The 12,737-nt window shown below is 41.8% G+C and overlaps 2 protein-coding genes across 2 annotated transcripts in view; one reads left to right on the top strand and one right to left on the bottom strand.

The window, feature by feature from the left end:
• Nucleotides 1-7,387, bottom strand: part of filip1l (filamin A interacting protein 1-like) — a 50,759-nt gene extending 43,372 nt beyond the window's left edge. The window contains exon 1 of the mRNA XM_029517079.1: nt 7,258-7,387. The gene's annotated coding sequence lies outside the window, so the exon portion shown is untranslated. The remainder of the gene's footprint in view (nt 1-7,257) is intronic.
• The window catches only part of ect2l (epithelial cell transforming 2 like), a 70,299-nt gene extending 59,913 nt beyond the window's left edge, over nt 1-10,386 (top strand). Inside the window, exon 26 of the mRNA XM_029517100.1 lies at nt 10,181-10,386. The gene's annotated coding sequence lies outside the window, so the exon portion shown is untranslated. The remainder of the gene's footprint in view (nt 1-10,180) is intronic.
• Nucleotides 10,387-12,737: the final 2,351 nt, after the last annotated feature.

The raw sequence follows: 12,737 nt of genomic DNA on the forward strand, positions 1-12,737 counted from the left end.
GAAAACCTGTTTCTGTCTGTTTCTGTTTCTCTCATTTCATGCAGGAAACTCGACTATTTAAGGCACTGCAATAAGGAGTTGTACATTACCCCCAAAACTGAGGACTGACAGCACATATTTGTCTCTAAGAATTGCATTTATGGCTCTACAATCCTAGAAATCACTAAATTGTTTTCACCTGTCTCCTTAAAATGAAAATTTTAGTGTGTCTGATCCGGTATAATCTCGAGCAAACTGTGAAATAGAATATTATTCACGCTCTGGTATTTTTCAATTAGTTAGTAAAAAATTGAACAAAAGGAAGGTGAATGACACTGCTTGTCCATCCATCTGTGTAGTGACAGAGGATTGACAGCTGAGGATTACTGGGTCTCAGCAGCCATCAGCTGGTCCACATGCTGTCACCTCAGTGCACTCACATACTACGGCCTCTTAAGAAAAGATTAACTCTGGTGAGGAGGCTGCCTCTCAGATGCCATTGATTCATGCGTTTGGCTCAAAGTGTGCAGTTCTCCGGATAACACGGATTCAAGCATGTAATCTGGTTAGTGTCAACACGGATTTTTGTCAAAATTCTGTAGGAAATGAGCTTTTGGATTGGTCAATGCAACATTTTTGCTTTATTTAATATTGCTGTAAAGAAAATACAGATTTTTTTCTGTGTGCTGCTGATTGTACAAAAGAGACCGATTTCAGCAGAGTGATTGACAACATGCGTATGAGCATTGTAGCTGAACAACATGTCAGCATTTTCAAGTGACTTTGAGACACATGCTGTCATTGCGCAATCAAAAGAGAACAGTTTAACAGTCGGTGTGTGCCTGTTGGCCGTTATCCGTGTAGCCCAGACACTTGAAAGGAAAACCTGCCCTGTTTATCAGATGCATAAAAAAATCAAGTCACAAATGAAGAAGGAATATTTTTTATACTCCTCATTATCTCCCCAGCTAATGACGTAAATGCCCTTCTTTGCCTGTAATCCAAACTGTCCAGCAGCCGACAAACCCCCGGGCTAAAATTAGAGGTCATCCATCCCCCTGCACAGTAGATGACAAAAACTGCCTAGTGGTGCTGGACGACGTCCTGCTGAGCCATTGAACTGTTTATCCTTGAGCTGAAGTGTTGAAGGTGCTTTCCGCTATCAGCCTAAATCACAAAACCGTGAAAGTGTGTAATTGAGATGCTCAATATTTGTTTGATGTGCCAAAATAAAGTATGTTAATGGGGAACTGGAAGCTGTCGCTTTCACAGCAGTTTCGTGAATGTAGTGGTCAGAAGAGCCTTGAGTCAGCAGGAATGGTTGAGTTTCTTCAACTGCAGTCTCTAAAACACTTTCCTCTGAGGAAGTCAACAGTTTAATCAGATTTCTGGCAGATCAGATCTGCTGCCACTGGCGGATCTGAAATTGTGTTGCAGATGCAGATGTATTTTGTGGCACATTGTTATGCATGAGCCTCCTCAGATTTTTTGCTTTTGTATGTGAGTAATGTCCTGAAAGAGGGAAGAACCCCCTGGTTGATTTATTCTTTGGTTTATTTGAAATCTTATGCTTAGATTTGTCGATATAGACTTTTCCCTGTTTGCCAGACACCAGCCCAGCTCCCCAACAACTTCCTGAAAAAGACCTCCAATGAGTCACAGCTTTGGGCTATTTACAAATCAATGTCTCTGCTGTGAATAGAGCATCAATTTTTATGACACCATTGTCTCCAGGACAAGGCAAATCAGCAAACCATAGGACTGTGTTTGATTTACAAAAAGCAGGTAGATGTAGCATCTGTGTATCCACAAAGACCTGAAGTGTCTTGCTGGCATGCCATTATACCCGAATCAAGATTTCACTAATTAGCAGTGTATGAATTTACCAAGAGGGGGTTAGTTGGCTGCAGATGACCTACGCAGGTCAGTGATTTTAATCCGTCACAACACTAATAATACTGACTCCAGCTTCCTGCTTCGTCAGCTCATGGCATCTGGAGAGGGAGGAAAAGATTTTGATAGCCTGATAGATTAATCATCAGGGAAATCATTGATCAGCTTCATCCTCCTGTGATGAATTGTGTCCAAATCTGGCTACGGACTGGAGCCTGATTGTAGAGAGTGCTGATTCAGGCTTTAGACACACATGGTACAACTGTACAGGTTGTGCTCTGTTGCTTTCTTAATAATCAATTGATGTGCTGCCTCAAAAAGCAGCAAAGCAGTATTTCTCAGTGAGCTGAGTCATGTCTTCTTTTTCAAAACAGTGTGCCTTGGTCGCACAAGCGGCCGGCACTGCAATTCTGTTCTCTGGCTGAGTTTCGGTGCATTGTTACAGCATGAGTCATTGCTGCAGAGTGTGCGTCAATATCATCAAAGTCAGCATTAAAATTAACGTTCAAAGTTTTTTTGTTGTTGTTGCTGGTTTTTTTTGTTGTTTTTTTTTTGCACAGCAGAAAGCAGTCGAGTTAATCTTCATACTGTAAAATATTTGGTGCAGAAGACCAACCCCAACCTGTCGTCCAACCTAAAGTGAGCGAACTAACTGTCCAAGAGTGTGGCAGTGACATAGCCGTCCACGGTAACACTCCTGCCCTCTGTTCCTTCTGGATCTCAACAGGCCTCACTTGTCTTGAATAAGAGGGAGCATTGAAAATGTTAGTGGGTCATCAGAAAATAGCCGGATAATTGACCCTGTCATTTGGTAAACGCTGAAGTACCAGAGCCACGTTAAGACCTCTGATCTCATTTCTATAGCAACAGCAAACAGAGGGGAAACAATGGAGGCTTTAGCTCAAACAGGAGTATTTCCAGCAGGATCCTTGGAGTGTTAGTGTGTGTGTGTGTGTGTGTGTTTTTCTTTTTCTTTTTTTTTTTTCCTTTTTTATCTGCGGTGCATTTTTAGCACCAGGCTGCCACCTGTGTCGTTTTATCCAATCATGTTAAATATGCTGAGAATTTCACAGCCAAAGCTGCCGTGTCCCTGGTGGGAACACAAAGCAGAAATAGCGGTGAGATACGAGTTGGTATACGTTGAGCTTGGCAGGATCCGGAGCCTTGTAATCATTTTGTTTACGTAATGCATGGCTACAATACAAGCTAATATAAGCAGTACCCACGGAGAATGAACTACTCTTTGATGAGGTTCAAATTTAGCAAGCCAGTAGTCACATATCCAGAAGAGTAGGAAAAAAAGAATTTCATGGCACCTGTAACAGCAGCAGTGGACGTCACATGATCGTTTCTGCTGCATCATGGAAAGTCCTGGTCCTGTCATGCAGCTCACAGTGGAAACTGGCTTCGGTGGACCTTCGTTGTATATTTAACATAGAACATACTCACTAAATAAAGGCAAGTCTGAGCAATGTAGATGAGAAACGGTAATGGCATCAGCAAGTGAAAAGATGGTGATAAATAAATCATCAGCTTCTCAAAAAACTGATTTCATCAGTCTGATATTCAAAGGCTGAGTGTTCATACTTTCATTTTCCAGTTCCCAGATCATGTTTGTTTGCTTATAAGTCATCATTACTTGCAAAAATAACAGCACTGGTTGTCATAGTCATAACGCAGGCCAGCACTTGTGATGCAGATCAGCCTCATGAGAGTAACAATCTCCTTTTTATCTCTTCCGTGCCTGATATGCTCCCGCCAGCTCTGACTGTTTAGTTTTTCTTTCCACAGTTCGTAATACTGTTATTGGGCCAAGTAAAGAGAGTAAATCCAGAACCCCATCTCAAGCATTAAAAAATAGATGTGAGAGGAGCAGATTTTCTAAATGTACAAATGACATTTGTCTCACCAAGGCTTCGTTCGATGTAGCTGAAACTTTAAAGCCAGTGCAGCCATGCACCTTCAATGTTTTCACACATAAGATCAGGGCCTACAGCTGTCATCCCATGCTGATAGTTTTTAATCCAGCGCAGGCAGCCATCCATCACTAACGCTTCATGGTGTAGTAATGCAGCACAGGCATTACTCACTTTTACACTTCCACAGAGATGAGCAGTGGCTCTCTCCCCAGAAGCAAATCACAGTGTAGCCGCTCGGTCCGGCACAGGCTTAAAGATATGGATGTGAATTATTTATTTGGTCTCTGTAGTGACACTCCTGGAGAAAAGGCTCTGCGGAAGTGTTTTACCAAATGGTTCATTTAAGTGTAGCATCCTCAGCAAACAGGTTGAGCTGATATTGAATTTTTTAACTGTCCTTTCCTGCACTTCAGAATAAAGCGCTATTAGCTGCTCCTGCTAATATTAACTTTCCCCTCTTTATAGCCTCTTCTGTTTGAACGTCTTCACTTGCTCAAATAGGAACAGCTTCTGCGAAATGCACAGGGACCCCATCTGATCTTTCAATGCTCACCCCGCTGCACTAACCGATCCCAGTTGATTTATTTTGACTTCACTTGACAGCGGAGGGCTGCGGGTCAAGCTGTGAGAGAGAGAGAGAGAGAGAGAGAGAGATAGAGAGAGAGATAGAGAGAAACTCATGTTCGACAACATTGGTGCTCCTCTCCTGGTATATATAGTGTTCTTTTCCCAGAGCTCTGATAGGGTTGCTATTCTGTGAGAGAAACAGGATCCCCATGATTTAAACAAGTCACTATTCCTGCAGCAAACGCCATGTGGCCCTTCATCAACGCTCCTACTCTACTGGGCGACCCCTCAAAGGTCCACCAAGCAGTTCTTTGGTAGCATAGGGACCCATATAGGTGCTGTGTGGAGTTGATGCTTTTTGTGCAAACTGCAACTTTGGCTTTGTGTTTTTCAGCTGACTGACCAACACAGCAGGAAACATGAAATTATACCACCAAATGCAGTGAATAAGGTGGTTAGCAGGAAACCAAGTATTGACGTCAAAATGTATGATGTCAAACCTCAAGGACAGCACAAAGGTGAATTGTATCTCCAGAGTTTCTATTTGTAATAAATTCAGGTTCTTATTATCTGCGATCTATTTATAAAGTCCAGCTTCTTCCAATCATGATACAAACCAAGCTCTAATCAATTGTCCGATAATTGGCTGGAAATGAGACCATCTATTTTAAATCTGCATAATTTTTTAAGTATAATGTCATTTATGACTGCAGTCAGAGCTCACATCAGTGAGACACATATCATGGATTCTGATGATCAAAAATCAAGTGGTATTACTTTTTCTCTTGACAGCTGTCTTTCATCAGCTATGGTAAAGCCAAATTTAGTTTCTTCTCAAGTAATTTTCTGCTAAGGAAGCTACTTGAAACTTAGTTCAAATCCAGGAGGATGAAAAAAGATTTAAAGTCCAAATGAATTCATCTTTGATCTGTTTTTAAGGGTTTATCAAGAAGAGATTTGCTTCTTTCACACACACTCATTCGCTTCACAACATGGAATCACTAACAAGATCTCCCCATTGATGATGAATTAAATTTCTCAATAAACCCTCAGAGCCAGGCTGCCTAATCCCACCTACAGATGGTGGGGCTCAAGGTGCAAGGAGGTTTGGCTTTATGCGTGTCTTGTTTAATGATCTCTGCCCCACTGCCCTCAAACTGTCAATCATGCTGAAAGAAAATGTGTGGCAAACAGGAAAAGCAACAAGTACTATGAACCAGTGCTTTTATCCTAAAAATACGGGAATGTCTCACAGTAATACCAAGAAAGACATTGCATACAGTTTATCTCGTGAGTTATTAGTTCAAACAAAGAAGCCATCATGTTTGGGAAGTTGATTATAGAAGCATAGATTTCCCCCTCCCACCGTTGTCTGAAAAGAGCTCTTGACACAATTATTCGATACCAGACCAGAAATTCTGACAGTGTGACAAACAGGAAAAAGAAATAGAAATCCTTCAAATGTTTATGTGGCTGCTCATTTACTATAAATCATCAGAGCTCCATCTCAAGTAGTCAGTCCTGCGACATGAGGTGAAGTCAAAGACAGTTGGGCCAATGAAACATTATTACTCCACTTTAACTCTCTTCATTCATCCATTCACTCTAACCTGGCTGATCAGTCTGTTGGGCCTCTCTGTAGTCTTATGGCAGCTTAACCAATGCCAGAATGCCAGGCTGTCCGTCCCACTATCGTATGCGCTTAAATAGATTAACCTGTTGATGCTCGTCACATGCCAAATCCCAAGAAGCATCTGGAGCGTGCCGGGCTGTGCTTCTGGTAGACCAAATATTTACTCACAGGAGGGATGTTTGTAGGCGTATCAGCAGAACATTTTAACACCTGTGGATTCATTTAATCTTTATATTCCATTTTATTTAATGCCCAAAAGGAAGCTGAAAATAAAAACTACGATTGTTTATTTTTCCTGAAAATATATTAATATTGCGCTTTTTAGGAAGATAAAACTAACAATACATCTTCAAAAATGCAGCTATCAGATGTTAATGCAGCTATAAATGTAACCATAAACTTTCTTTACAAGCAGACACATACCAACACCTCATCTCTACATAGATGCCAACACAGGACATCCTGTGATAACATCTTCAGCATCTTTTTAGACCAAAGTGAAAAATAGTCATAGTGCGTGTCTGAGTTAAACTCAGCTCTAGTTAAAATGCCTGATATTTGACTGTTGTCCCTCCCCGCCGCTCATCTCAGGATTTTTCCAAACTGAGACATGAGCGCAGGCCTGGTAACTTGACCCCCTCCCCTCCCTCACTCATCCTCATACACTTGGATCTTGTATGGCACAGTCGTGGGTTCTCATGGACACGCTGCCCTTTGGAAATCCCCGGCTGTACTGGACTGGATTAAATTTAATCCATCTGAACAAATTAAGATCAACAGAGATTCCCTGACCCCTCCAGAGCCCCCTGCCAGCCTCACTCTTCTGACCTCTAATCCCTATGTCTGACTAATTAGCAGCAATCTTGCGGAAAAGCTGCCATCGTGCCGATTAGGTCCCACTCAGTGAGTGTTTTAATCAGACATTTCCATGTGCCTGTGATTTAAACACGGCATTTCACTGCTCCTTTTCGTGTACTTTTAGAGCACATCTATTGTTAATTAATTGCATGTGCAGTCTTTGAAATATCTATGATGCCAGATTAAACAGCAGTGACTCTTGTGTAAATAATAAATATTCCAAACGTATTCAGTTTATCACTTTGCATTTCATAAAGCTTTCAGTTTTATTACACACACAAAGTCACACTGGCATGCCTCCTTTGCATCATTTGCCTCGCAATGAAAGAGATGCATATTGGTTCTCTCAGGGTTTGCACACACACACACTCATACACACAGCCCCGCCACGCCAAGCTCCGGTCTTACCTCTCTAGCCCACTATGCTGTTGTGCCTCTGCAGTGCCACTGGCTGTGCCTTTAGCCCGCCGGCTCGGATGAAGCGTTATCCTCAGTGTGAATTTGCTATCTGCTCTTCTTTAGCGACGGTTTGTACCCTTTCTCTCCCCTGTTGCGTCCCCAGCTGGCCTTGTACAATCCAGGTGGTCTAATGTGTGTTAGGCAGGAAGAGGAGCGTCTCCTGACTGACTGAAAGAGCGAGCCGCTGCTTCTCTGTGTGTGTGTGTGTGTGTGTGAGAGAGAGAGAGAGAGAGAGATGGTGATGTCTGTAGCTGAGGATTGTAAAGACAAACGGTGTGTGTGAGAGAGAGCAAGCAGAGGGGAGACACAGGACCTGTCATGTAGATATCAGCCCTGTTGCAGTTAAATTTAAACTGCACTCCCTTCCAACACCTTCAGCCATGACTGCCCTCCCTCTCCAACATGCAGACACACACACACACACACACACACACACACAAACGGCTCTGGCAGTACCATATAGCCCTTGACAGAAGACTGAGCTTTTGGGAGCCTGTGACTGTCCCTGAAAAGAGCAAGGGGGGCATGCTATACCTGGAAAAAAAAAAATATATCTAATATTTGTTTCCCTTCAGGGAAGCCCCCCCCACACCAAAATTAGGTACCTGATGCTTGAAGTATCATCATGGCAGCCCCCCTGCAGACATCAGAGCAGTAATAGATGCAATAATGGCTATGGTTTGGCTTCAGGTGGCAAACAGAGCTGAAATAAAATGCTTTTAAATGAATTAGTTTTCCATTTAGAGTCTGCCTCTTTCTGAGCAAGATAAATATCAGACCATGGTAACGCAGTTAGGACTGACCTGTGGATGTGTAAATGTGCCTCTGTGTGTGTGTGTGTGTGTCTTTTGGTGGGAGTGTGCATGAGCTGGATTGCATGTAGACCGAGCCACGCTCCTCCAGCTGTCAGTGGTTTCTCTACTTTGACAGACTGCCATAAATTTCCCTGCCAACTCTCTTTTCTTTCACCTTTATTTACCCAGGTGTGTGTGTGTGTGCGTGTGTGTGTGCGCGCGCACGCGTAGCCAAAGATTCAACACTTTCCAATTACTCTTTTACACGCTAACTCCCCCTGTAACTCCTCTCAGCTGATGCATCTTTGAGAGCTGCTGTAGAAAATAAAGTTAAGTTTCTACTTTTTTTTTCTCCTCTCTCTCTACTCAGATTCTCCCTGCACTAAGTTCTTCAACAGGAAACTTGTTTTTTTTACTTCACTTCAACATCACTGCACAGTACTGGTCACATATCGCACATCGCACCTGCCAGCTGCTGATATGTTTGAATATATTAGTCTGATCAATGATCAATCAAATATCTTGATTAATTTAGTGTTTGATGATGATAAAGTTTCTTGTTTATATGTTGTTGTTAACCTATTAATCTGCAGTTATTTGTCGATGTCAAGCCTTTCCCCTTGAATTCAAACTGTTTTTAGTGCCACGTTTTAACATCATCTGGGAGATGAAATGGGCGGTGAGTGCAGAACAGTTGATGGGTGCAGGAAATATTTCCCAGCTTTTGGTTTGAATACAGGAGGGGTTGAGATGGGGGAGAGGGTGATTCAGTGAGGAGAAAACACGGGGTTTTCAGCCTACAGTGGAATATGGAAAGTGACTCAGCTGTTCTGGCCTCAGCTTTGTGAAATTGGGCGCACACCTACGCAAAAAAATTTTCTTAACTGTTAAAAAAATATATGTATTGGATATGATTGTCCTTGACTCAAATACACGGCTGACTGGCTACATTATATCAGCATGTTCAACTCTATAAAGAAAATAGAAGTGCAGCAAAGGGTGTGTGGAGGTTTCAACTGCTTTCATTATATCATGATTGTCGACCAGACTCCCGCTGTACATATCCTACAACGACTGGTGTGTAAACTCTGATTTAATTAATTTAAATAAGTTATTCAACATGAAGCACTGCTGACTATTGTAGAGTTTCAAAGAAAAAACACTTGAATTGGTCTCTCCACTGAATACGTAGACTTTTTTGAAGTGTCCTTGTGTGTGAATTTATACATTAGTTCTGTATATCAGTGTTCTGAGTCTCTGCACACTTTTGGCACTGACCTGATCACTAGTGGATAAAGTTTACAGCTTGGGCTATGCCAAATGTTATGCTGATATATTTAATTTGGCAGCTCTGGCAAGTATTTCAAAAGCTATGTGAAGTAATTTAAGTATGTATGTAATGAACCTGCATGCACACTGGGTGAAATTTCAGATGTAAAGTCGTCAAAAATACATTCACCACTACTCAAAAGCAGAAGAGCAAGCCTGAGCACAGCAATGTAAAGTGCAGGAACACATGAGGGAAACCCCTGGAGGGAAAATGAATTTGTAGTTTGAAAATATATCATGAAATCCTCATATCTATCATCTCAAAAATCTTTCACATACCAGAGAAGCAGTTTGGAAATAAACCACGCTGAGGCCTTTGAAAACAAATCCCAGGCCGACCTGAGACATGCAGTAATTTTACACTGCTCACTAATTACAAACATCACAATATTCACTTTACTGACTGCTCTGAGAGCCGCACAACAGAAAGTGCAGGTCCAGGAATTTCCAACTCTACATCTCTCATCACTCACAGATTCTTGTGAACATATGTGTTTATGATTTGGGCTGCAAGCTGGCTATGTTACTCTCATGTTATGCATCCACCATCATATTTGCCACATTTAAGGTCTTTAATTCTGTAATCTTTTAAGGTAGGAAGCTGTGTATTCCATACATCACCAATGGTAAAATACACATCATTTCCAGGTGAGGGGATTTGTGATGCTTGTGTTTACTCAATATTTTTCTGCTCAGCAGCTTTTAAAGCTCTTTCGGACAGAAATCTTTGTTTTGTGTCTTTAAACTAGTGAGAACCTCGGGGAGTGCCCAGAGTCAAGACTAAACATGGAGAGGCTGCATTCCAGTTTTTTGCTGCTAAAGTCTCGAAGATGATGTGAGAAGATGTGAGTCAACCCATCAAAGGAAGTTGGTTTTTACAGGCAACATGTGCCACAATTTGTTCCATCCATGAACAGAGACACAGACACAAACCCGTTAACAGTCTCACACCAAAGCGCAGCCAAATACATCATTGCTTTTGTTTCTTTGGGAGTAATGAACAAAAAAACCTTCCTCCTCCTCACAGTAATAGCTCTAACCCGTTTTCCATTAGTCTTTCACTCAGTCTGAGCACCTGTTCAGCTCCCACTTGTCTTACATTCACATCCACCAGGGAGCGGTTTTATCAGTCCCTTTACGACTTCTCTGCTTGGCTGTTCAATATGTTACATGTCGGAGCAGCTGTAAATGGCCTTTTCAGGACACTTCCCTCAGCACTGGAGAGCACTGGAGAGCTCTTACAGGTCACAGTGGCCAGTGTGGATCTGTCTGGCTTACTGAAGAGAGTATGTGATGGTCTGACTGATGTGCGATCAGACTTGGATGTAAATGGATGTTTGGTGGAGTACTGGGAATTGCTCCTTGTGTATTGCTCCCAAAGAGGCCGTATTTGAAAAACTAATCCCTGGCTGGATTAACGTCATGTTTTTTGAATGATTGAATCCTATATTTTTATGGTTGTGTCCTCAAGGACAGGAACACGAGTGAGTTTCAGATCATTCTTGAACACAAATTAGACTTCTTTGTTGAGTTGAAGTTTTAGTATTTAGTATTTAGTTTAGTCTACTACTCTACTTTAGTCTACTGTTTCCTCCATCAGCAATAACAGATGCACAGCAAACAGAGATCCATGCCCATAGAGGAGTTGCTGGTATGAAGAAAATGAGAAAAGAAATTTTGAGATAGATTTTTATGACTTGAATGACTTGTTAGCTGCAATGTAAAACCATGCCAGTATTTTCCACTGGGCTTTGCCGAGACTGTTATAAAGCACCGATTTATCCGAGACACTCTCTGACCCTCTTCCTCCTTCCTCTCTGCCCCGGCATTTTGGTAGCGGGCAGTTTAAAAACAGAGGTATTTACGACTCAGCACTCTCCTCCTGGAGTTCCTGGAGCTCCACTGAACATGTGGGACTGACAGTGTGACACCGCCAGTTTAAAGATAGACGGGGTTTTGGTTGGCTATCTGGCTATTTTGTATCAGGATCCATCTGTCTGTCTGCAGCACCTGCCTGTCTATCTGTCTGACAGTTAAATCAGGACATTGTGCATGAGAACTGGTTAATCTGAATGTGTTAATGTGAGTCTCTTTACAGTGGAGGAACAAATTGTTAAACCGTTTCCCAGTCTTGTAAAGGAAAAATAAATGTCAAATGAGTCATTAATTCACATTTGGAGTCATTAAAAATTTGTTTTTCAATTATAGGTAATAGAGGTGGAGCTAATTTAAATGGCTTTTTATTTTGTTGTGCAGTTTGTTAAAAATAAAGTAACAGCAGCTGTGAAATCTGTGAAGTGATGGTGCCACAGTAGAGAGGGCAATATCTATCTCTAAAATGTAGTAGAAGAGGTTTGAAATAACACAAAATTGAAACGTGTAGTCCTGGAAAGTCTAAATTCTCCTCCTGTGTTTTTTTTTTTACCTGAAAATAAAATATGAAACTGTTATGAATGTTTGGACAGCAGTAGGAGCAGTGTAGCATGAAAGAAGCAAGTATCCCTCAAGTTTCATGTCTTTAAATGTTGCTAATTTTCAAAGTATTTGCTGCCTTTGGGGTCTGGTACGAAATGAGCTGAATGCTATTTTGTCCAGATTTCCCCCCCTAAACAAGAACATGTCGCCATCTTCTGGTCAAAAGTGGAACTATTTTGACTTTCAGCCACAGATGCAAACATGCTCAGGTGGTGATTAAGAAGCACCAGCTCCCCCTTGTTCACACAAAAGGGACTGTGGAGAGCCTGACATGTACAGAAGCTCAGACGTGTCAGACAGAGGTGATGAAATCCTGAGCAACCAATCAGGACACCAGCTCTCCAGGACTCCTCTGACAGAAGTCAGGAGACCCTTGGATCTTAGTCATGGAGATTCAAATGAGGAACCATGTGACAACACGGAGGTATGTTCATGAATTGATTGATTGGTAAACTGATTTTCCTGTCCCCGTTTGTCTAACTGTATCTGACTAAAATGGATTCAATCAGACAAAGCAGACTGGGACAACATGACGTGAGTGCAACAGGTAATGTCAGCACTCCGGAGAGAAGCAGAGGTACAGGGCAGTTTGCTCCTTTTAGCTGACTGTTTGAAACATCTGATTTGATTGCAGTGAAGTCATTTTCCTAAAATACTTTGATCTATTGGCTTTTCTTTTTCTCTCTTTGTTCAGGAAATATTTTGAAGCCTGATCATCTAAGCTCCATGCTGAAATGAAATAAAGGGTATCATCGGACGGCAGATGACCTGGATTTTATTAAAAAGATGAAAGAAGACAAACTGAAAAAACTGCAGGTACTTTTGTTGTTC

The sequence above is a fragment of the Echeneis naucrates genome, chromosome 2 (genome assembly GCF_900963305.1).
Source record: "Echeneis naucrates chromosome 2, fEcheNa1.1, whole genome shotgun sequence".
Classification (NCBI taxonomy): Eukaryota; Metazoa; Chordata; class Actinopteri; order Carangiformes; family Echeneidae; genus Echeneis; species Echeneis naucrates.